Genomic DNA, 26,396 nt, shown 5'->3' with positions numbered 1-26,396 from the left:
CCTGAAGCAGGAAGGCTAGCTCAGGAGGGCTGGGCTGGGGCAGTGGTTTCAGCTCCCTCTCCTTTCTAGAGACTCTCTCAATAGGTCAGGTCATGAAGATTCTAGCTTGGTGGGTTCCTTGTTTTCCTGGTAGGAAGGACATTTTCAGGAGAATGATGTGCTTACTGGTATTTTGATTGTTTAGTAGGACAGGAACCCTTATTCCTTGCATCTTTGGATCTTGCTCCCCCTAAAAACCCTGACCTAGCCCAATAGGCAGAGCTAGAAGCCCCAGGCTGCTTCTGCACTCTGGCTGGAGATGGTATGTATGGTACTGGCCAACAGAACTGAAGATGATCACAAGGTAGAATCTGCAGGTAAACCCTGCCCCTTACATAGCTGCCAGAGCTCTTGGTTGGCTGGATGATCAGGACCACTGGCTTTTGATGAACAAACACTCCAGCCGACCAGTGTGGAGACATGGTTGTTCTTGGAGTGTTTTAGATTCCAGTCCTTGCCCCATCTGTTGTGCCTGGTAGCCAGGATGCTGACAAGAAAATATAGCAGGACTTCTTTCTACACGTCTAAATGGAGCATCTAAAAACGATTGCATTGGCCTTTTGTCCCTGTGTCTGTTTCTTTTTAATTATTATTATTATTTTTTTATTCCAGAGCAAATGCAATCTTGGTCACTGCAGAATCTTTTTAAAATAGCTCCTCCAGTGCGTCACTGAAGTGAAGCTGCAGATATGGTATTGTGTTAGCCATGTCAGACTTGAAACCGTAGCCAAGCTTGTAACGACTTGCTGGTGGTATGCTCTCACGTATGTTTGGGGGATGATCTCAAAGGTCCAGAGGGAGAGAAATGCCTCAGATGAGCTGGTCAGCATCCTGCAGCTCTACTCAGGCTGCCAGGGCTCTAGTAGTAACAAGAGCAGCCTCTGTGGGCCCCAGATACAAGAAGGCTCTGCCCATGGGTCACCCCTCCCCTCTCCCCACATTGAGTGGGTGGAAACCAGGGGCGAGTTTCCAGGAGGCCGGCAGAAGGGTCAGAGGACCTTGCAGATGCTTTGAGGAAGAAATCTGAGCCTTAAGCAGAGCATTGTGCCTTGACTTGAAAGGTCATTATCTAGTTCACACTTACATCAGACTCTAAATATTGTCAGAAAAAGGGTAAGTTTGCCAGGACTGTGAACAGTGAAATTGCTCAAAATAGATCACAGGACTCTGCAAGGCTAGGGTGGCCCAGGCAGGCCCTGATCCTCCAACCTGAGGCTGCTTGGTGAGAGACCTCAACAGGAAAGAGAAGCAGCAGCTAAAAGTTAAGACTCCATGGCCCTCAACAGTCGCAAAAGCCTTTCATGTCCCATGAGCCAACCTTGTTCCTCTTTTGCTTTCTTCTTTTTCGTGGCAAAGGAGCAAGCAGGTTTAGGCTCTTTAAGTGAAGTTCCCTGATGGAGAGCAGCTGGACCATGGCCTCTGCATACTCTGCCACTCCTCCTCATGGTAGTGTAGTGTGGTGCCCACTTAGCACCAAGAAGTTACCAGCATGTCTCTCCTGCTAACCCCACTCTCTGTTGGCTAAAGCCAGGTCACCTCCCACCAGGCAACTGTGGGTGAAAGTCCAGAGCAGCTCTCTCAAATAAACAAGTCGAACAAAGGCAGTTCCCAGCAGTGCATGCGGCTGAGCTCCAGCAGTCTGTTTGCTAATCTGTTCTTTGGAACCTGGGAGATGTTCCCCGGAAGGAGTAATATTAGGCCTGTGGCAAGATTCCCAGGCTAGCCCACGCCATTGATTTATCTCAGAATGGATTTGGAAAGTAGTGTTTGAGAACTCACTAGCAGGTGCAGAGGTTGGTAATAGTAATCTCTTCTTTCATTTCACAGGCAGGTACTGAGCTAAGCATGGTACCAGGTGATACTTCCCTGGCCGGGATGGGTAGATTTCCTGGCACCTGGGTACTAATGAAGTAAATGGGATCTGCCCAGTCTCAGGCACTCCCTGCTTCCCTTTCACAACCACCTGCCTGAGGTTGAAGGCGGTGAAGTGGCTATTCTGGCTTGTCTTTATTTTGGTTCCTCAAGATCTCCTGATACAGATCAAGGTGAGTCCTGGTTTCACCACTGCACAGTTATGGTGCTTCTCTCTCAGCTTGGTTTCTCCTCCGCAGGACTGTGAAAGCATACCCATAGGAGAACCTAGGGCGTGTCTCCCAATATCCGTTTTCCTTCTCTTTTAACTGTTATAACATTGGTTGTGGGTATCCACATCTTCCTGAAATGGATCATTGCCCTTGAAGGCTCAGACCTTCTGTTTCCAAACCATTTTGGTAGATCCACTGATGGACCCTGACATAATTCAGGCCAGTAAACTTTCAGAAGTTCATTGGTTACTTCTAGAAAAGAGTTTCCTCCCCCCCCGGCCAGATAAGGTCCCCTGCCAGATAAGGTCCCAGTAGCAATGGAAAGTTCCTCTGGGAGTAAAGTAGGGTCTAGGTCTAGATGCAGTTTTCATTGTTGCATAAAAGAGTAGAGAGATGAAAAGCTGAGGACTCTTTGCCGAAGTGGTTGAACTCCTAAATCAGCTCATCCTGAAGCCTATTCTATTTTTGCTGTTTCCAAGTTTTAATTCTTTCACCGATTATACTGTTTTAAGTGAGCTCCTTGTCATATAAGGCAGATTAACTGATCCCACACAAAATAACTTACTGAGGCTATTCCAGGAGATAAAGCACAGCAATTGTAGGTATAACCTCCACCCTTGTGAGTTCAAGGGCAGCTGTGGAAGAGACCACGGTTTCTTGGGCCTTTGAAGAAAGTTGTGTTGTGTATGTGCAGACCCTGACTGAATTGTCTAGTTTGGAGCTCTGATTTCTTACCTGGGTGGGGAGGTGACCCCTCTGGACTGCCTTTAGTTCTGGGGTCAACACCTTTGGAAGAAGTAGGCCTTATAAACCTAGGATTTCCCTAGCTCCTGGGCAGGCTATGTATGGAAGGGGGTTGTGGGGCTGAGATGGAAGAAAGAAAAGAATCCTGATTAGCTAGAACAATAATGACAGGACATATCTTTGAGATCAAGGTCAATGCTTTCCTTTCCTCTTTTTCCCTTCTCATCCTTGCTTTGTTCCTAGTTCTCACGTGAGTTGAAGACAGAAGAGAAGTCAGATCTGGGATGGATCCCTGGCAAGAATAAAAGGGGGAACTTTTACAAGTTCACTCTGATAACTTCCTTACACTTCAGTGTAGCAGAGATAGCCACTTTCAGATTAACAGTGGATTTAGGCTCCTAGAGTGGTTGGCAAAACTGATTCTGTGAGTCCTTGCATGAAGAACAGGAATCCAGGCAGGGCAAAGGGTTGTGTTGTGACTAGTGGGAAGGAGGACTTGTTTGGAGTGCACATAGATATCTGGTCATCTCACGGCTTCCAGATCTGGGTCCAAGTCCTGAGGGAGGAGACAATAATAAAGAAATAAGTGTTTTTTTTTTTTAAATGCTGGTATGATTGAAATCTCTGTAAGGAATCTGGTTCACATGACATTACTGCTTTGCAATCTACCCAAAATGAGAAGGGTGGAGCTCATCTGATCCATTTTATTTAACCCACTGCTTTTGAGAGCATACTAGCACGTGGGGTGAGAAGGGAGTCTGAGAAAACATGACTTTACTGAAGTGGGTCAAGGGTACCATGTTCCAACAGCAAAATGGATGCTAGCTGTGAAAACAGAACTCCAGTGTGGTCTGACTAGAACGGGATTGAACTGCAACCCTCTTATCTGGACACTAGATTTATGGCTATGGTCAAGAATTGCCTGACCTTTGTTTTTATCAGTTGCATTCCATTAATGCCTCATAATGAATCTGTGGTCAATTAAAAACCCAGTTGTGTTTTACATGAACTGCTGCCAAGCCAGAAATCTCTATGAATTAATGGTGTTGATTTTTTTTGGTGGGGGGGAGGCAGAGAGACTAAATGCAGAGCTTTTTTTTTTTAATGCAGAGCTTTACAGTGATTCTTGGTGGAATTAATGCCATATAATTACTTTGTGTCTTGTTTCTTATATCTTCTATCTTTAGTAGTAGTACTAAGCTTGGGACTTTGTCTTTTTTAGGTCATATATACAAGCGCTGACTAGGGCAGGATATTGAAGGGGAGTTTATGACACACATGGGAAGCTTCCTACTACTGGATACCCAGTTACTGATCAACCCTCTGTGGGTCTGGCCACTCAGTCAGCTGCACTTTGATATCACTTACCCCTACTCTCTTATCTGTGGGTCATGAGATGCATGTGCTAATACCTCAATGCAACCAAGTCCCACTGTCCTTGGCATTTCTACCCCTAAGCAGTGTTGGAACAGTCCTAATATCTTGCATGTGGTTGGCTCTCAATACATTTTTTGTTGAATTAAATTGGATACCACAAATCATCAGCATCATAACCATATATTTGAAAAAAAAGAAAGTAAGACATGGTTCACTGATAAACCTGTAACTTCCTAGTGTTCTTTACATTCCTTTGCCAGAATTCAAAATGTCACCATTGTGGGAAAATACAATGTAGATTATGACAGACAAAATTATGGCATTTATCATCCTTGTCAATACTCATCATTTATGTATATGCATTTATGTATATCATTTCTGTATGTACATGTACAGTCATGGGTTGTTCTAATCTTTGGCTCCCTTTTTATGACTCACACCTTTCTATTCAGCTGTGTGGACCTCCATTTCTTCTAAGCATTAAAAAAAACTGTTTTGAAATTCTTTAGATACTGACATCACAGTCATTATTTTCAAATTATGGAGGTGATATATTCTTCCTGACATATATTGAGCATTTACCATATGTCAGCTCTTGGGTCAGCGCAGTGAGGAATTAAAAGGGAACACTGACTAAGGCCCTGGCCCTTTTAGAGTGTTGGACCCTAAGTCCTCTGTATGTTAGGGACTGCCATAAGCTCTGAGCCCTGGTTAAATGCAAAGGGTGGCCTCTTTCTCTCTCTCTCTCTCTCTCTCTCTCTCTCTCTCTACCTTGGAGCTTGGAGCCACCAAGGGGCTTCGGGCAGCTGAGATTCTCACTGAAGTTCAAGTTCTGCTCTGGGCTTGCTGCCCTCAGCCACTACATGAGTAGTGTGCAGGAAGGGGCACTTGCTCTGCGTGCAGTGCTGCTCATCTATTCCAGCTAGGCACAGATCCCAGAGACTCCACAAAGAGGAAGGACACCCAGAAGGCAAAACCCCCCTGTGGTGACCTCCAGGAATCCCACCTCTTGTCATCCACTCCTCTGTCTGATTTCCTCCTGGGGCGTATGGCTATAGCCTGTGAATTACTTCTAACCAGCAGGATAGAGCAGAAGTGATAGAATGAATGTGACTGTTGTTTGAGTTGCGTGTGATTTTAGTGCTGGCATCTGGACCCTTCTCTTAGCCTGGAGGTAGCAGACGACCTTGTGGTGAGCCTTGGGTACCCAGAGTTTGTGGGCAGCTCTTAAGGCAGAGTGTGGCCACTGGCTGGGCAGGTACCACAAAGTCAAAGCCTTGAGTCTTACAACCACAAGGAACTGAATTCTGCCAACAAAATTCTGAGTGGCATTTGAAGCCTCGAAAGAGACCACAACCTTGGCTCACACCCTGCTGGCAGCCTTGCAGGACCCTCAGCACAGGGTCTAACTGAGCCAGGCCCAAGCTCCCACGCAAATGGAGGTCAGAATGATGTGTGATATGTGTGGTGATGTTGTGAGGTGGTGAAAGATAAATGATATACCGTGGCTTAGTCTTTTGCCTTGAATGTTAACTACATGGGAAGAATGGTCACAAGGACAAGAGGCTGGCAGGGGAATTCTGTGAGGAAAAGAAAGACTTTTGTTGCAGATCTATCTTGTTCATTCATTGATCTGTCCATCCATCCACTTTTTTTTTTAAAGATTTATTCATTTTTTTATTACAGCCAGATATACAGAGAGGAGGAGAGACAGAGAGGAAGATCTTCCGTCTGATGATTCACTCCCCAAGTGAGCTGCAACGGGCCGGTGCGCGCCAATTTGAAGCCGGGAACCTGGAACCTCTTCCGGGTCTCCCACACGGGTGCAGGGTCCCAAAGCTTTGGGCCGTCCTCCACTGCTTTCCCAGGCCACAAGCAGGGAGCTGGAAGGGAAGTGGAGCTGCTGGGATTAGAACTGGCACCCATATGGGATCCCGGGGCTTTCAAGGCGAGGACTTTAGCCGCTAGGCCACGCCGCCGGGCCCACCACTATTCCATCCACTTTTTAAAAAAAGATTTATTTATTTTTATTGGAAAGAGGGAAGAAGAGACACAGAGAAAGATCTTCTATATGCTGGTCATTCTCCAAATAGCCACAACAGCTGGAGCTGAGCTGATCTGAAGTCAGGAGCCAGGAGCTTCTTCCAAGTCTCCTAAGCAGGTACAGGGTTCCAATGCTTTGGGTTTTTCTTTGCTGCTTTTCTAGACTGTAATCAGGGAGTGAGATGGAAGTGGAGAAGCTGGGCCACAAACCAGTGCCATATGAGATGCCACACTTGGAGGTAGAAGATTAGTTGAGTTGATGCACTGGCACTCTCATCCATTTGTTAGAAGACATGACCTGACGCAGGGACAGATCCATGATGATGTATGTATCAGTCAGTTTTCAGGAAAGGCTAGTGCTGGGTTTGAATGTGGTCACCATTGGTGGTGCCAGCCACCAATTCATGCTGAACCACTAATCCCTCAAGAACCTTAGACTGTGACTATGTTTGTGACAAGGTGTCCAGAGAGGAAATGAAGTTAACTGTATTAGAGTGCGACCCTTAGGGTGGTGGGCCCTCATCCAATCTGATGAGAAAAGGAGATTAGCACACACTGTGACTCCATGGATCTGCACCCTGAGGAGAGGCCGTGTGGGGACACAGGATGAAGATGGCCGTGAAAGCCAGGGAGCTCTCAGGAGACACCAGGCTTGATCTTGCACGTCAGGCTCAGAGCTGTGAGCATATCCACTTTTCACTGTATAAGCTGCCCTGTCTGTATTACGGTGGCCCGACAGACTCGCAGAGAGAGGAGGGACTCTTTCAAACCATCAGAAGAGGAGAAGCAGCTGAAGCTGGTGGTGGGGGCATGAGGGGTGTGCTCCTATCAGAACAAAAGCACGCAAGGATGCACTGCTGGGGCTGGGATCTTTGGTCAGCACTCACAGCAGAGGCCTCTTCAGGTGATCTGTGGCACTCCCAGTGCCCAGGCAGGCAGTCCTTGGGGAACCACCATCAGCCCATGACGCTGATTGCGGAGACATCAATGGGAGAGAAAAGGCAGCAAGGCAATGTCTTCCAACCCACTTCTACTTTCTAAAACACATGGGAAGACACTCACTTAATTGATTGGGTGTTCAAGGGAACTGTAGGGTTAATCCACCTGGACCCTGTGACACAAGGAAGGAGGTGGGAAGCCGCTCCGAAGCTTGTGGACACAGCCAGCCTCACATGCCAGAGAGCAGGAACCAAAGTAACTAATCATCTGTAGGCAGTCAAAGTGGATCCCAGGAGCTTTCATGAAATTCCTTTCAAGTATTGTTAGTGTGTATGCTGCATGGAAAAGAGAGGATTTACAAATAGGATTTATTTGGAATTGCTGTGCAGTTTTTATCTCTACCTAGCCCGAGGAATAGGACTGAGTATCTGTCCTATCAATGGGTTAAGAAATCAGAGCGAGGCTGGGGTTGTGGCCCGGTGGGTTAAGTCATTGTTTGCAATTCTGGCATGCCAAATAAGAGTGACAGTTTGAGTCCTGCTGTTCTGCTTCCCTTCCCGCCCCTTGGTAATGCACATGGGAAAGTAGAAACTGGGTCAGGTACTTGGGCCCCTCACTTGGATGAAGTGCCTGGATGCTGGCTTTCGTCTGGCCTAACCATAGCTATTGCAGGCATTTTAGGAGTAAACTAGTGGATGAAAGATCTTCTCTCTGTCTGTCATTCCTTTTTTATCAGCTACTCGGCCCTTTATTTCTATTTTTACTTTTTTTTAAAGATTTATTTATTTATATTGCAGTCATATATATAGACAGGAGCAGAGACAGAGGGAAAGATCTTCCATCTGCTGATTCACTCCCCAAGCGGCCACAACTGCTGGAGCTGAGCCAACCCAAAGTTAGGAGCCTGGAGCTTCTTCTAGGTCTCCCATGCAGGTGCCCCAAAGCTTTGGGCTATCCTCCACTGCTTTCCCAAGCCACAATCAGGGAGCTGACTGGGAAGTGGAGCTGCGGGGATTAGAACCGGCACCCATATGGGATCTGGCATGTTCAAGGCGAGGACTTTAGCTGCTAGGTAACGGTGCCAGGCCCTATTTTTATTTTTTGAAATTTATTTATTTGAAAGGCAGAGTTATGGGGGGTGATGGTGAGAGAGAAGAGAGATCTTCCATCTACTGTTTCATTCCCCAAATAGCCACAACAACCAGTGCGAGCCAAGCTGAAGCCAGGAGCCAGGAGCCAGGAGCTCCCTCTGGTCTCCTATGTGAGTTCAGGGGCCCAAGGACTTGGGTCATTGTTGCAGCTTTCCCAGGTGTATTTGCAGGGAGTTGGGTTCAAAATAGGACATTTTGGTTGTTTTGTAGCTCTTTGTATATTCTGGAGATTAGCCCTCTATCACCTACGTAGTGCACGAAGATCTTCTCCCATTCTGTGGGTTGCTTTTTTACTTTGTTGATTATTTCCCTTGCTGTACAGAAGCTTCTTAGTTTGATGAGATCATATTTGTTTATTCTGGTCTTGATTGCTATTGCCTTTGGTGTCCTTTTTAGGAAGTCGGGACCTACCCCTAGATCTTGCAGAGTATTTCCAACATTTTCTTCCAAAAGTTTGAAGGTTTCTGGATGTAGGTTTAGATCTGTTTGCCTTAATTTAAGATGATATGATGTTATGTATAACATGTTATGTTATGTATGTTATATGTTGTGTATAAACTAAAACTGAAATGTCAATGAGGTGGTCACAGAAGGTGGTTAAGAGCTAGCATTTATTTTTAACATATTGGCTACTCATTACTATGTCAATTAATTCCATAATGATGTAAATTTTTACTGATGGTATGTTGGAGCTTTTAATTGATCAGGATGATACTCTGCTGGCTCTGTCTTTAAATCAGAGAGGGTATACCTAAGAAGCCATTGAACTTGACTGGACAATAAGATGCTGGACTCTATGTTTGGTATATGTTTGCAATGAGGGAATCTCAACTGAACTTGAACTGTGGTTATGCAACAAGGTGGAGGAATCCACCATGGTGGGAGGGTTTGGGGAGGGATGGGGAGAATCCCAGTACCTATGAAACTGTGACACATAATACAATGTAATTAATGAATAATAAAAAAAAATAGGACAATGGGCCCGGCACAATGGCTGAGTGGCTAAATCCTCTCTGGGATCCCATTTGGGCATCAGTTCATGTCCACTTTCCATCCAGTTCCCTGCTGTGGCCTGGAAAAGAAGTGGAGGATGGCCCAAATCCTTGGGATGTTGCACCTGCGTGGGAGACCTGGAGGAAGCTCTTAGCTCCTGGCTTCAGATTGGTTTAGCTCTGGCTGTTGTAGTTACTTGGAGAGTGAACCAGAGAATGGAGGATCTTTCTCTCTGTCTTTTCTTCTTTCTCTAAATCTGCTTTTTCAATAAAAACAAATAAATATTTAAATAAACAAAAACCAGAGAATCTGGGACTTGAACCAGCATGCATATGGAATATTGATATTGCAGGCATCAGCTTAACTGTTATACCACAATACCAGCCCTCACTCTCCTCTTAAATACATACATACATTTTTTAAGAGAGAGAGAGAGAGAGAGAATCCATGGGACTTCCTTGACAGTTTGGTATTTAGCGCCTGGAACTGTGAGAGTGAGAGGGTCCATGCTGTACTTTTGTCTGACTTCTATTAGGAAAAATGTAAAAGATGAAGATATTTTGTTTAACTGCTTGGACATTGAAAATGAAGGAGAGATGGTATACCTGACATTAACCCTGTAGACTTTGTTGTGAACAAACAGCATCTAAGATTTATTTATTTTTATTAGAAATGCAAATATATAGAAAGGAAGGTGTTCCACCCGATGGTTGACCACAGCGGCTGGAGCTGAGCCAGTCTGAAGCCAGGAGCCGTGAACCAGGAGCTTCTTCCAGGTATCCCATGTGGGTGCAGGGTCTCAAGGCTTTGGGTCGTCCTCAACTGCTTTCCCAGGCCACAAGCAGGAAGCTGGGTGGGAAGTGGAGCTGCTGGGATTAGAACTGGCACCCACATGGGATCCTGGCGCATTCAAGGTGAGGACTTTTAACTGCTACACTATTGTGCCGGGCCCAACAAAGAGCATCTAAATGTTTCAAGGGCTGCGAGATGTCACAGGAGAAGGCATTTAGTTTTGGAAAGCACCAGAGTTAGAGTTAATAAGTGAAGTGTCAGCTAAGCCCAGAAGGGCACATCAAGCAGAGAGGACAGTGCATGTGTGCAACGGAGTAGAGCCTTGAAAGGGCCTGGAATGTGCAGTTTGGGATCAGGGAGTAAAAGAAATTAGCTTGAAAAATAATGGCTTAATTTTTTTTTTTTTAAGACAAAGAGAACAAGAGAACACCAGCATTCTCCTCAGCTAGTTTACTCCTCAAATACCCAGGAAGTCCTGGGCAGGAGGCTGAAGCCAAGAGCCAGGGGTTCGGGTCTAGTTTGTGACCTGGGTGGCTGATAACCTACTATGTGGCTCATCATTTGCTGCCTTTCAGTGTGCACACTGTCAGGGAGCTGGCACTGGAAGTGGAGGTAGGACTTGGAGCCAGGGCCCTTAAAATTTTTATTTACTTGAAAGGTTGAGTGACAGGAAAGACGGGAGAGAGACTCTCCCATCTGCTGGTTGACTCCTCAAATGGCTGTAACAGCTGGTGCTAGTCTTGGCAGAAGCCAGAAGTCCAGAACCCCACCTGCACGGGTGGCAGGGGCCCAAGTATTTGAGCCAACATCCGTTGCTTTCCCAGGCATGTTAGCAGGGAGTTGAATCAGAAGAGCTGCTGGGATCTGAACTGGCACTTCAATATATGAGATGCAGTGTTACAAGTGGCAGCCTTACTTGCTGTGCCACAAAGCTGCCTTTTCCCCCAATGACATCTTAAACCAAACACCTGCCATTACACTTTCTTTTTAAAAAAAGATTTTTAATTATTATTTTTTGGAAAGGTATATCTACAGAAAGAAGGAGAGACATAGAGAAAGATCTTCTGTCTTCTTGTCCTCACCCCAAGTAGCTGCAATGACTGGAGCTGATCTGAAACCAGGAGGCATGGGCTTCTTTCAGGTCTCTCATGCAGGTACAGGGTCCCAAGGCTTTGGGCCATCCTCTGCTGCTTTCCCAAGCCACAGGCAGGAAACTGGTGTATGGGGTCCCAGCGCATGTAAGCCAGAGATTTTAGCCACTAGGTTACCATGCCTGGCTCAAGATAATTTTGACAAATTTTGAGATGTACTCATTAGGCATATTGTAGGATGCTCCTAATTTTTTTTCATAGTACAGTTCCATAGGGTCATGCTTTCCTCTTATGCCCTCTCCATTCCTCCCCACCCTGACTGATATCTTCTATGTTATTACAATAGTGTAGTTCTTCAACAACAGTTACAACTCCATTATTCTGCTATTTAAGTGTATCATGACATTGTAGTATAGACAATGGTGGACAGCCCAGCATCCATTGGGAGTTTCATTGGGAGTGCATCTCTGATTTGAGAGTGGAAATGCATAACTGCACTGTATCTTCACTTCTTGGTATGCTAATTTCCTTTATACTGTTCCTCTAGATGAATTGATCTATATATATGTTTACCTATATATGTATCCATCGATCTTTGATATTTGTCCTTTTGGGATAGGTTTATTTCATTGGATGCTCCCCATTCTTAAGATTAATTTATTTTTGTTGGAAAGGCAGAATTACAGAGAGAAAAGGAGAGAGAGTGGGAAAGAGAGACAGTAAGAGAGAGTTCTTCCATCTGTTGGCTCATTCTCCAAATGGCTGCAATGCCCAGAGCTAGGCTGGTCTGAAGTTGGGATCCAGAAACTGCTTCCAGGTTTCCCATGTGGGTGCAGAGGTCCAAGGACTTGAACCATCCTCTGCTGCTTTCCTAAGTTATAAGCAGAGGGCTGGATCTGAAGTGGAGCAACTGGGGTCCAAATCAGTGCTGGTACAGGCTGAGAATTATCTAGCTATGCCACTATGTTAACCTCAGGATGCCCCTATGTTGGCTTTTTTTTTCCTGATGTCTTTCACAAGGTGACTGAGGGCATTGTTGGGATTTAAGTATAATTTGATTTGCATTTTGCCAACGTTGATAGGGGCCCACAAGGAAGGTGAAACACACTGAGTTTATTAAATTGGCAGCTTGTCCTGCACAAGCATAGCTGTGGCTTCAGTATCAAAACCGCCAACAATATAGCTCATTCCTTCTTGCAGCTCACACAGCCCCATGGGTCAGGCACCACCTCCTGGACTCCTCCTCACACTCCCTTTCTTGTTCTTTGACTCCTGTCCTACTTCTGGCTTTTATTTCCGTGTCTTGAAGGTGAGAGGTTGGTCACCCCAGGGCATGGTAGTAATGATTGCTCTGTGGGTCAAGGGAGAAGACAAGTTGGGCTTGAAAGAGAGAGGAGAGGACTTAATGGGATTTGAACCGATTGCATGCACACATGGCAAGGAGGTTGGAGTCCAGTTCTGAGCTTGGTGGCTCACTCAGCTTCATCAGCGGTTGTTCTGTTCACTGAGATGGGGCACACGGGAGTCTGGGGGAGAACCTCATGAGATCACTGTGACACGCTGTGTGGTGCTGGCTTGGGGGACATGGAGGTGTGCTTTCCCAGCAGGAAGTTAGAAATCATGAGTCTATGGTTCAGGACAGATATTGGAATACAAGGAACTGCCAAACAAGAGAGCATGGTGGAAGCTCTGATTATTCATTCAACTGGGAGAGACCCAAGGGACATATTTGCAGTAACTCAAACCCTTGGCAGCAAATAGTTTAATGTGAAGTTCAGGTCAGCACAGAGATTAAATTTATTTTGGAGAGCTGCGGGCAAAAGGAGGCCAGGGCTTTAGGGAGGGTTTTGTGGTCATCCCACGCTTCAGGCTTGAGCTAATGGGTGCGCCTTTTCTACTGCTCTGAAACTTTGGGGACTTGGAAAGGTTAAGGATTCACCAATTGATCAAATCTCTGGAGAGGCAGCAGAGTTGTCTGGGACTGGGAGAGAACAATACAAGTGGAAAATTGAGTGGCGGGCAGGCCAGGGTATGATGAAATTGCTTCCAGGTATGTCTGTAGTCTTCATAGCAGTTTATTTGCGGTTATTTTTAATAAATAATTTATTAGATGTATTCATTTTTATTGGAGTGGCAGCTTTACAGAGAGAAGGAGAGACAGAAATATCTTCCATCCACTGGTTCATTCCCCAAATGGTCACAATGGTTGGAACTGAATTGATCTGAAGCCCAGGATCCAGGAATCTCCTCTGAGTACCCCACAAGGGTGCAGGGTCCCAAGGCTTTGGGCCATTCTCTACTGCTTTCCCAGACCGTGACCAAGGAGCTGAATGGGAAGTGGAGCAGCTGAAACAGGAACTGGTCCCCATATAGAATGCCAATGCTTGCAGGCAAATGATTGGCCCGATGAGTCATCACTCTGGCCTCAGTTTTCTTGCAGCTTTAAAACTAACAAAGGCTCATCCTTGAAAGCTACTGTAGATCTGTTCACTCAGTAGCCATTCCAATTGCTTTGTCTGCCGCTTTCCGCTATAGAGGCTGAAAAGTAACACTTGCTGATCCCACACTTGGTCCACCCTGAGATGACCAGGTAATGCAACTTGGGCTGTTAGGCACCCATGAGGTCAGTTTCCATTTATGACCAAAAGGCCAAGATACACGGGGAAAAGCCTTTCATTCTCTGCCTTCTTTCATTGCGGAGTTTAGATCCAGGACTTGGGGCAGCAGCCACCATGTTGCTAAGAGAATCAAAAGCTGGAGACAGAGGTGGAGGAAGACAGAAGGAGCTCAACTGTCTGATGTTACCCTTCAGCAAGGTTGCTGGGATTGATCCAGCCCCTTCTGGATTTTGCGTTATATCAAAATTGAGGGGAGGGAATGAGAGAAGGAGAGGAAGGAAGGAAGGCAGGTAAGAAAGATGGAGGCAGGCAGGCATGCAGGATGGAAGGAAAGAGGAAGAGAGGGAGGATGGAGAGAAGGAAAAGCCTTTATTTCTTTACCAAGCTCTCAAATTTAGCTGCCCATGGGATGCACCTGTATGTTTCAAAGTTGGCAGGGCTGAGACGGGCATGTGAACCACCAACTGGATAGGATTTTCAGGTAGTGAACTCAGTCATTGAAGATTTACAAATTGACACCAAGGTGTAGTCCAGAATGACAGCCAGTGGTCCAGGCCACTGTTTGCTGTTTATTGCTTTTGGTCATTTCCAGCTGGATGTAATTATAATTGCTGCTTGTTTGGAAACCTTAGTCAAAGCAGGAAGCTCTCCCATTTCCACCAGCTCCACCTAGGACACTCAGAGCTCTTAGATGCTGAGCTCCTTTAAAATTTTCCTCTCAGCGCGTGTGCACGCGCGCACACACACACACACACACACAAAGAATAGATAGAGAACAACAAGGAAAGCTTAGAACCAGACAGGAAATGGTCAGTGTGGACTCACACATACCTTACTAGGTAGGATACAAAGGTTAGTTACTCCTCACTAAGGTGTTGAAGATTTCTCTGCACACCCCTCCTAAACCTGTTCTGCACCTCAACTGTTGACATATGCCTTGTTAGAATTATAAGCCAGTTTAGACTATCCTAAAATCTGCCAAGTTCAGCCAAATTATGCTTCAACACTATAAACTGCTAAATGCTAAAATGAAAATAGACACGAGACAGCTGAATAGTAATCTATAGCCATTTTAAGGTATAGCAGCCGGTTCTGTGTATAAACTAAAATTGAAATGTCAATGAAGTAGTCACAGGTTGTGGTTAAGAACTTGCATTTTTTAACACATTTGTTACTCAATACCATGTCAATTAATTCCATAATGTTGTAAATTGTTGTTGATGTTATGTTGTGGATTTTAATTCATCGGGATGATATTCTGCTAGCTCTGCCTTCAGACCAGAGATGGTCTCCCCAAGAAACCATTGAATTTATCTGGACAATAAGATGTTGGACTCTATGCCTGCAATGAAAGAATCTTGACTGAATTTGAACTGTAATACTGCACCAAGGTAGAGGAATCCACCATGGGGGGGAGGGTTTGGGGAGGGGTTGGGGGAATCCCAGAGCCTATGAAACAGTGTCACATAATGCAATGTAATTAATGAAGAAAAAAGTGGCAGCCCAAGAAGTGAGCCCTGACTGCTCACACTCTGCTGTGCCTAAGCAACCTTAAAAACAAACAAACAAAACAAAACAAAACAACAAAACAAAACTTTCCTCTCAGAAATAGAGAAATGTACATAAATTTTCAAACACTAAGTCCTGCTGGGGGCTAGTCAAGTGAGGCCGGAGAAGTGACATTGTCGCACAACTTGGAAAAAACAGGACAATGCTGACTTCAAGTTTTCCATCTCCACAAACCACCAGTGTACCTGGGAAATGTTAATATTTTAGCATCCAAACCATATTTCCCAGTCTGTCTTTTGTATATGGAATAACAAAAGTAATACTTCAAATGTTTGAATATTATGTATAGCTTTTTGGTCTGTGATTAATAATTTAACCGTGAGACACAGAACTTGTTGAAAATAATATTGTTGGGCTCCAACATAGAGAAACCCTCAATGTCATGTGATAAAGCCCTTTCCCTTCCCCTCCCCCTCCTTGTCCCCAAAGCAGCTGTGGGCGTTCCCCCTCCCCCTTGCCGTCCTCATAGTAGTCATGCTAGAAGAAGTCTGAGCCCTCTCGGGCACTGGCGCCTTGGTTTTCATGAACTACTCGGCCAGGATTGTGGCCACCTTGACACCGTCGCGCTCTGCGTCCACCTTGGTCCCCAGCACCTGCTTCCGGATGATATCCGTGTGCTCCAGGTCCTTCCCTTTGCTCTCCTTCCAGTTCCTGTACATCATGGAGGCGTCCATGTTGGCCGGCGAGAAGGTATTGGGCTCGTTCAGGAGCGAGATCAAACTCAGGAGGATGGTCCTGACGTTCTGCGTGGGGTTCTACCGCTCTGAGGGCACCCTGGTTCATTCCAGATGGCTGTAATACCCAGGACTGAGCCAGGGCAAGGAGCCTCATTTGGGTATCCTATGTGGGTGCAGGGGCCCAAGCACCTGGACCACTGCTTTCCCAGGTTCATTAACAGAAAGCTGGATTGGAAGTGCGGCAGCTGGGATACGAACCAACACCTATATGGGATAGCTAGCCTCACAGGTGCTGGTTTAACCCACTATGCTACAATGCTGGTCCCATCTTTTTTGAGTTCCTGTCTCAAGTTTCAGTTGTTTGAGGGTAGGTTCTGTTGGTGAGACATTATCAGTAAACAAGAAGCACTTTTAAAAAATTGATGAGAGAGACAGACAGTAAATCAGGAACCAAATGCCTATGATAACTGGGATAAGCTGTGCTGAAGTTGGGAGGGAACTCTATCTTGATCTCCTATGTGGGTGGGACAAACCCAATCACCTGGGCCTGAAGTGTCACTGCTACCTCTTAGGGCCTACATAGGCGGGCAGCAGGTGTCAGGAGTCAGGGTGGGTTACTGAACCCAGATGTTCCAGTGTGGGACAACGGCATCTTGGCTAGAGTCGTATCCACTAGGTTAGCAGTGGGACCACATTTACAAAGTTTTTATTTTATTCTTTTTCATTTTCATCTACAAATACCTTCAAGCTTTGGGAGATGCTTAAAATGATACATGAATATGTTTTCTGTGGCCCTAGCTACTCCTGGTAGTGAATCTAAAAATGAGTCTAAAATAATCCTCTGTTGTAAAGATTTAAGTCTAGGATTAGGATTTCTGGAGTGTTAACTTTGTGAATTGACAAGGTGACCTATAAAACTTAACACTATTTTGTTGCCAATTGGAGGCAGAATTGCATATGTTCTAGAATGAGAAAGCATGGGTCTAAATCCCAACTCTTTCATTTAGTGGTAATATGACTTGGGACAGATCACTAAATCTTTATATTTTATATATTTAATTAATTTGTTTTTATTGGAATGTAGATTTACAGAGAAAGAGCGGGGGAGGCAGAAAGATTTTTCATCCACTGGTTCACTCCTCAAATAGCCACACCAACCAGAGCTGAGCCAATCTGAAGCCTGGAGCCAGGAGCTTCTTTTTGGTCTCTCACATGAGTGAGAGTCCCAAGAACTTGGGCCATCTTTCACTGTTTCCCCACAAGCAGGGAGCTGGAAGCCAGTGGAGCAACTGGGACACCAATTGGCACCCTTGTGGGATGCCACGCCTGGAGGTGGAGGATCAGCCAGTTGAGCCCTATATTTTATTTTGTCATTTATAAAATGGGCATATTATTGTGAGAGTTAGAGGTAACATAAGTCAAACATTTAGAATGTGTCTGCTACACATTAAATGCTGATTAAATATTATAGCTATTATGATGATATTCATTTGCATACATAATCCAGATTATAGAATAGTGTAACACAGTGTGAATATCATGGTGGCTTTGTCTTTTCTTCTGTAGATGTGTCTTATAGCAATAGTATCAGCTGCCTTATGACGGATGTATCTTGAAGAGTTACAGTGACTGCATGATTGTGAGTCACCAAGTTACCTTGGCCACCAGGAAATGGGTGTTGCTTGACTCTCTGTACCATAAAGTTAGCTATTCTTAACAGCATTCCCTCATCAAATGGAAATGGTCTATTTGAGATTAAGCTCAAGCAAGTCCTAGAAGCACAAGTAAGTCTTGTGGGCAAATGAGAGGTCTGTGGCTCACTCATGCTCCCACTGCATTACCCCTTCTCCCACAAACTCATTTGCACATTCTTGGTAAGTTCTCTATGACAAGTTTGCTGGGAAGGAAAATTTCTAGGCCATGTTTGTGGGTATTTCTGTACAATACATTGCACCACTCAAAAGTGGATGATATAGCACGTAGTCCCCCTGTGGGGTGGCTCTGAAAACAGAGGTACAGAAAAGTTCTCCCATTGCCCAGAGACTATACTGACTAGAGGATCATGGCTAATGGTTCTGCAGGATGGTCAAGACATAGAAGGATCATCATTAGGAAACTGGTGACAAAGAGATCTGAGAAAGAGGTATGTAGGCAGAACTCCAAATTTGAAAAGAATGTACAGATGCTGTGTCTAGTGTGAATGTATACTGAATAGTGATCTCCCCAGAAGAGAATCTTAATAAGCAGGTGGCTAAGATAACTATTTTGTGGATGTCTTATAGCCTCTTTCCATAGCCATCCCTATCTTAGTCTAATGGAAGCTAAACAAAGTAGTCTACAGGGTATTAAATTCTCAAATCAATGGACTTACAAACCATCACCATTACTGTGTGCATCCTACCAGCACCAGAGACCGAAACTGAACATTTGGTATGGAACCATCACGTGGGAGCATGAGCCAGTCATTGATATAACGCTGATTATTAAGAGTCCCTTCTGATAGAGAAGGGACAGAACTGTGTTTAACTCAAATGGACACTCTCTATGGATACAGACCTGTCTTCTGTGTTCACAGTACTTCTGCCAAAGTACCATCCTAGATTTTACAGAATGTATATTTCGCATGATGTGTCCCAGAGCATTACTTCCAAGCAGGAAGGTCACGACAGGTGTGACAATGGGCTCATGCTTAGGGAACTCACTGGGACTGGTTCATCCTGTAGCAGCTGGCCTGAGAATACTGGACTGGCCTCTTAAAGATATCATCATGGTGCCAACTGGGTGGAAATGCCTGAAAGAGCTGGAGCAATATCCTTGCGGATGTAGTATATGCTATAAATTACTGACCTATATATGTTGCTGTTTCTCCCAGAGCCAGTTTTTATGGGTCCAGAAATCAAGGAGTGAAAATGAAAGGTTTTTATTATTATTATATTGGGCGACACACCGAGTATTTTTCTCTTATTATCTGCACAGTTATAGACTTTGTGGATCTGGGAGTTTTATTTCCTAAGGGAGGAATCTTTCCGCTGGGGAACACAGTAATAGTCATGGCATTGACCTGGAAGGGAAGAGAACCTCTTCCCTCTGGGCTTCTTATACTAGTGAGTCAACAGGAAAATGAGGAAGCTAATAAACTGGTCTAGATGAATGGTCATGACTGAGAGTTGCCCTTCAAGGCCTGTGGGACCCAAGGCCAAGTCTGCTGGATTAGACTTGTATTGAGTTAGGTCTCACTGGTGGCAAGTAATAAAACCTCAAATCCAGCCAGCTTGAGAGCAGCAGGACACATACTTGCAGAATTGTCTCCTGAATGGCCAGAGTAAGACTGCAGTTGGTGTTCAAGAATGCAGAGGAATCAGGTTGAAAAGAGCTTTGCATTCCAACTCAACACGTTTCCACTCTAGGTTATTTTCTCTTTTTTTACTTCTCAGTTCATGCAGCTGAATGCATGGCTGCTTCTGGAGGAAGCCTTCATCACCTGGAGACAGAATTCTTTCCCATTCCAGCTGCAAAATGCCTGGGGAAGGATTCTGTTGGCTCAAGGTTGGTTTCCGAGGGGCATCATGTTTTACTCACATATAGCTTCCATGAAAACCTCATGGAGACTGTTAGTTGGTCATGAGGTTGGGAATGGAAAGAGGTGATTGTGACAAAGTCTGTTCTCAGAATAAGGATGCTGGGCTGAAATTTTGGGATTCTATTAACTAGACCAACTTTTCTTTGCTTAAAAATTCATTTATTTGTTTCAAAGGCAAAATGAAACAGAAAAAGAGAGAGAGGTGTCTTCTATCTGTTGGTTCACTCCTCAAATGGTTGCAGTGGCCAGGGCTGGGCCAGATCAAAGCTAAGGACCTGGACCTGTGTCCTGGTCTCCCACAAGGATGACAGGGGCGCAAGCTCTTGGGTCAATTCTACTCCTTTCCCAGGCAAGTTAGCAGAGAGCTGGATTGCTAGTACTGTAAAACACTGGCTTAACAGTCCCAAAGTGCCAGTCCAGTTGACAAATTTTTCCTCTGAATAATCATAAAACATGCAAATGAATCAATAAATTATAAGTAATATTTGTAAAATGTACTCAGTGTCAGATACTATATGAGGATGCTTCAAAAAAGTTCCCAGAATAAAGAATTAGAAGTGAGTTTTATTTTGGATATTTTGGGGGATGCAATTTTTTGAAATTATCTATTCATACTTACGTGTCTGGCACAGCTCAGCATTGTGAGAATTAATCTATGTGTATGTGTATATATAAAAGATCAAAATGTAAGGCAAATTTATTTATTTAAGAGAGAAAAAGAGAGAGCAAGAGAGTCAACATCTGCTAACTCACTCTGCAAATGTCTGAAACAGCCAGGGCTGGGCCAGGCTGAAGTCAGGAGCTGGGGGCTCCAGCCAGGTCTTCTGTGTGAGTGGCAGAGACCCAAGTACCAGAACCGTCTCTGCTGCTCCCAAGATGTGCATTCACAGGAAGCTGGAGCCAGGTGTGAGCGACTGAACTGGTGTTTTGTTCTTACTTCAAAGATTTATTTATTTTTATTTGAGAAATGGATTTACAGAGACAGAAAGAGATATAGTTCGAGGGAGAGACATCTTCCATCCACTGAAGCCAGGAGCCAGGAGCTTATTCTGAGTCTCCCTGTGGGTGCAGGGACCAAGCCAAGAGCCATCCTCAGCTGCTTTCCCATGCCATAGACAAGGAGCTGGATCAGAAGTGGAGCATCCAGGTCTTAATCCAGCACCCATAAGGATGCCAGTGGTACAGTTGCAGAATTAGTCTGCTAAGATCATCACGCTGGCCCCAGGAATCAGCATTTTAACTGCCAGGGCAAATGCATGCCCTGGTAGATTTGCTTTTTTTTTCTTTAAGATTTATTTTTAAAATTTTTATCACAAAGTCAAATATACAGAGAGGAAGAGAGACAGAGAGGAACATCTTCCGTCTGATGATTCACTCCCCAAGTGACCAGAACCGCTGGTACTGCGCCAATCCAAAGCCAGGATCCAGGAACTTCTTCCAGGTCTCCCACGTGGGTACAGGGTCCCAAGGCTTTGCGCCATTCTCAACTACTTTCCCAGGCCACAAGCAGGGAGCTGGATGGGAAGTGGAGCTGCTGGGATTAGAACCGGTGCCCATATGGGATCCTGGGGCGTTCAAGACTTTAGCCGCTAGGCCACGGCACATATCATTCATTTGTTAAGTGAGTGATCAAGATGAACAAGCTCATAAAGGCCGGCTAGAGGAGTAACTGGATATTTCTGTCTTTTGCTTGAACAATAGGCTGCTGTGTAGAGTTGGGCAACCAGCAGGAGAGATGTGGAGGGGTTTCTAGCAAGCTTCGTTCCTGTGGCAGTAGAGAGAGAAAGTAGGGTGTGTGTGTGTGTGTGTGTGTGTGTGTGTGTGTGTGTGCCTGTGCACGTGTGATGAACAGAGAGAAAGAGAGACAAAGAGACAGAGATGCTGCAGGGAAATTATCTAGGAGACTGGAGAAGGACAGAAAGGAGAAGACAATGAAGGATTGGATGAATATATATAGATATTTTATGGGGCTAGTGTGAAGCTTGGGTGAGGCCACTGCCTGTGACACTGGCATTCCATGTGAGTGCTTACTTCAAGTTCCAGCTGTTCCACTTCCAATCCAGTTCCCTGATAATGTGTTTGGGAATGCAGTGGAAGGTGGTCCAGGGACTTGGACCCCTGCTGCCCACCTGAGAGACCCAGGTGCAGCTCCTGGCTCTTGATTTCTACCTACCTCAACCCTAATCATTGCAGCCATTTTCCTCTCTCTTCTCCAACCCTGTGACTCTTGAGTTTCAAGCAAATGAAAAAACTATTTTTAAACTGATAAAGAAAAATTGTAAAATTCATATGTACAGTGTATTTTGACACATATATACATTGTAGAATGACTAAATGAACTAATTAGCAAGTGCATTGCTTCATGTACATTTTTTTGTGATGAGGATACTTAAAGATCTATCTTTTTAATTTTTGAGGCTAAACTAATTATTATGAACTATAATGTCCATGTTGTACAATAGTCGCTTTGAAGACTGACAAGTGGTTATTATTTTCACATTCCTTTTGTGTTTCCATGGAGCCTGTAGTAAACATGTTAGTTACTATTGGTTTAGAGGTGGCTTTGTCAAGTGCTGGCCTTGAGGTGGGTCCAGGGTAATGGCATGGGGTGGAGTGTGGGTTACAATGACAGGAGATAAGGGAAGAGAAATGTCTACTTAAGCCACTTGATAAACATCTATTTGCCTAGGAGCCCATGACCTTGGCTGGTCTCCTGTGTCTCCTTCACCAAGCCCAGATCTTTGCATTGCTGAGATCTTTCAGAACATCTGCCTCCCTGAAACATCAAGAAAGGAGACTTTTGTGCTGTTTCACCCTCTGTTGAGTGCCTTGATGTCATGTGAATAGACGCACAGTCACAAAAGAGAGCACTCTTTAGCCTGGTTGGGAGACTCCTGGGTAAGCACTGATGTAATTTGTTTTCCCAGAGACTGCAACAAGGTTCTGGGTTAAGCATTTGCTCAGCTGGCCTTGGTCAAAGACAACAGGTGCTTTTTGTCATTGCCTGTTGACAGTGGTCAGAGTCATGCATTGTACTTCAAAGACTGAGACATCCAGGGTAAAATAAAGGTGGGGGGGAGATGGGACAGTGGTAGGGATGGGCATGAGCCTCTGTGAGCCTGGGAGCATCACACGGCTGTCCCTGAGGGATTCTGCAGGTGTCACAGGACTAGTAGAAAGAAGGAAATGGTTCTCCTTTCAGGCACTCCCTGCTCTCAGTATATGCTTTAGCCAGGAGCTCCCTCCGCCTTCAGCAGGAAAGGTGCATGTTTCTCATTGACTTTGCCAGCCTGGAAGCCCAGGAGGGCTTTTTCATTGCCATGTGCCTGCTGCTTAGCCAGGTGGTCACACATGGGCCAAGTCTGTGGGATGGGAGTGTGAGCATGAAGCTCTGTTCTGAGTCCCCTCTTTTCTGGCTCTTCTTAACGCCCAGTCGTTGGCACCAGGCCCTGCTTACTGCAGGTGTCTCCTAAGAGCTGATGTCCCCATGTTTCCTTTTCATCCTGGAAACGGAAGTTCATTGTGAAGGCTGTTCTGTTGTTTGTCCTGCTTGTGATCCCAAACTGAATGGGACCGGTCTGCCGCATGCTTGGCTGGTCTTCACAAAGCCTGTTTTTGTGCTGGACGACATTTCCTTTTGGATTCAAGTATAGCCTGGTACAACAACAAGAACCAGAGTATCACTACAATCAGTGTCTTAAACTTCAGCGTTCTCATTTTCCACTTTCGTCTTCCAAATATTGGCGTTCACAGGTCTGCAATCTCCTCTGTCCAGACAGAGCAAAGTGAAGTTGACTAAGACTAGGCTCAAAGGTGTTTGGCTCTCTCAGTAAGTGAGACTGAAAAAGACTGTCATTTGTCATTCACATGTGGGTTTATGCTTCCAAAAAGAGGAAACATCTAGGAAAATACCTCCTGCATGCCTCATGCAAATGGACCAAGAAAAAAAAATCTTACTCTGGAATGTGGAAGACCTAATCCTTTGGCTCCAAGAATGAAACTACTTGGAAAAATTTTGCAAAATGTTGTCACTGGGCAGAGCTGATCTCTCCAAATGGTTGCTTTTGGGACAGTGTTTACTTCCCAAGCATGTATTTAGACTGCCATCTGTCTGTTTATTGTTGCCTGCTCTTAGAACTTATTTAATGGATGATCTGGTTTTCAACTAGTCAGTCAGAGATGCCCAGAGGCTGAGACATGGAAGAATGCATAACTATGGTCACAGACCCATGTTAGAGATGAGGAAAAGAACTGGGATTTGTGGAGGTCAGCTTTGACTTAGCTGTCAGTGCCATACCCTGGGTGTTCTATGAGCTGAGTGCTTGTTCTGGTATTGTTTAGAGGTTGGAAGTTTTGGGGGTCAGTGTAGTGGCAAGTTAGGTAAAGGTGCCACCTGCAGTGCTGGCATCCCGTGTGGGTGCTAGTTTTTGTCCTAGTTGTTTTGCTTCTGATCCAGTTTCCTGCTAATGCACCTAGGAAAGTAGTGAAGGATGGTCTAAGTACCTGGGCCCCTGTTCCCACATGAGAGATCTAGATGATGCTCCAGCCTCCTGGCTTTGGCCTGGTCCAGCTTTGGCCATTGTGACCATTTTGGGAGTGAACCAGTGAATGAGAGCTTTTATAACCCTGCGTTTCAAGTAAATATATAAATCTTATCTTAAAAAAATGAAATTAATACCTTCTCAGGTTAGCTGGAACAAAATCAGTCCTAGGCAAGAAGCCGGGACTCGGTACATGGGCCTTGAATTGAATCATAGGCAAAGGGCCACCTCCTTTCTGTAGACCTCAAGGATTTAGGGTGGACAGTATGCCCACTGAGGAAAGGCAGGTGGGTCCTGGATTGTGACAGCAACAGCAGAGAGACATGTAGATGTGAAACCAGAAGCTGGTGAATCTAAGCAGCACTATTGGATTTTAAGTTTGTTTCTTTTCTTCAAAATTTTAGTTATGTCTTGCTAAAAGTTTCAGCCTCGTTTGTGTTCTCACCAAGGGGAAATGGTGGCAGCCTCTGCACAGCTCCTGCAGGGGTGAGCAGCAAGCTCAAGGAAGCCAAATTCTTGGGGAGGGAGGCACTTGGACCAAGTCTCCCATGCAGAGCAAAGCCAAGGTGGAAAGCACAGTAGAAGTGGTTGGACTGTGTGTAGATCCCCCAGAGGATTCAATAAAAGCCCCACTTTCTTCCATATCTCAACCTCTGGGCTTCTACTGCTAGGTTAGGATGGGGCTGCAGTTCATGGTGGGGGCATTAACCAGGAGTGTGAATTTACCAGCTGGTGAAGCGTGACAATGTTGGAGATGTTTGAGGATACTAGGAACCAGTTCGCTCCACTGTGGAGGGTGTGCTATTATAGTCAGGTCTCACTGAAGGAGGCTACTTGCAGGCCTAGCGTTAGGTGAGCTGATCAATCTCTGGATGCCCTCTTGCTCCAAAGTCCAATGAGTTTGGGGGGAGTTGGAAACACCAATGGAGTCAGCCTGGTCCTCGTGTTCATAGTTCTGCAACCACATCCTCCTCACTCACTGTCTTATATCCCTTCAACTGGCACCCAGATGGGACCATGGGGGAAAGGTTTCAGCATGCAGCCAGCACAATGTTGTAATTCATTCCAAGTCTTTCTTAAGTGGAGACAATCTTGTACTTCAGATAGTCACATTCTTGGAAATTATGCTGCTGAGGTCCTCCAGTGGCAGGAGGGAAAACTCCCACTGATATTGTGACGTGCTGAGAAGTTGTTTGGGCATCTATTAAAAGTAGAGGAGGCACATAGTATAAAATTCAAAATATCAAAACAACATAAATCTTTCTTAAAACTGACGCATGAACAGATCAGGCCATGCTATAGGACATGTGACACATTGCCTTGTCCAAAGATGGACACATCTCTCCTGGCCCACACTCCTCCTGTAATGGTATGCTGACACTTCTCCATTCCTCCCATGGACCAATAGCATCTGTCTCCATCTTCCTGGGTCTGGGCAGGCTTGTTAATTTTGAGGGAAGTGATATTACATGGTTTCTGAGCCTGGGTCGTAAAAAGTGATATAATTTTTGCTGCGTTCTTGTGAGATGCTTATTCTTGGAACCAGTATGAGATATCTATTGCCATAAAACAAATCACTCCAAAAATGTAGTGGTTTAAAACAATACATATTTATTATCCATCTCATAGTTTCTCTGGGTTAGGAATTTCCACTGTTGCATAGTTGGAGTCTCTGAATTAGGATCTCTCACAAGGGCTGTCATCAAGATTTTGGCCAGGACTTGGATCTTGTCTGAAGGCTGGAATGCAAGAAGATTTACTTCCAAAGTCACCTATGAATTTTTGGGGGGCAGGATGCAGTTCCCTGAAGTCCTCAGTTCCTCCTTAGCTGTTGGTCAAGGCAATCCTTGTTGCCTGCACGTGAGAACCTCTTCATATGGCAGTTTTACTCATCAAAACAAGAGAGAGGCAGAAGTCACCATTTGTAAATTCATCATGAAAGAAACATCCCCTCAACGTTGCCCAATATTAGTGGTTACATCAAATTGCTCAAGGAGATGGGATTACACAAGGTCATGAATACCAGCAGGTGGGGATCTTACAAGCTCCTTCCCATAGAAGTTAGCCAGCAGGTTCTGAGAAATACAAGATGGGAAGCCAGCATCCAATACCCAAAACATGCATGAAAGAACCTGAAGATGCTTCTAGCTCCTAGACC

This window comes from Ochotona princeps, chromosome 4 (genome assembly GCF_030435755.1).
Source record: "Ochotona princeps isolate mOchPri1 chromosome 4, mOchPri1.hap1, whole genome shotgun sequence".
NCBI lineage: Eukaryota > Metazoa > Chordata > Mammalia > Lagomorpha > Ochotonidae > Ochotona > Ochotona princeps.
This window is presented reverse-complemented; position numbering follows the sequence as displayed.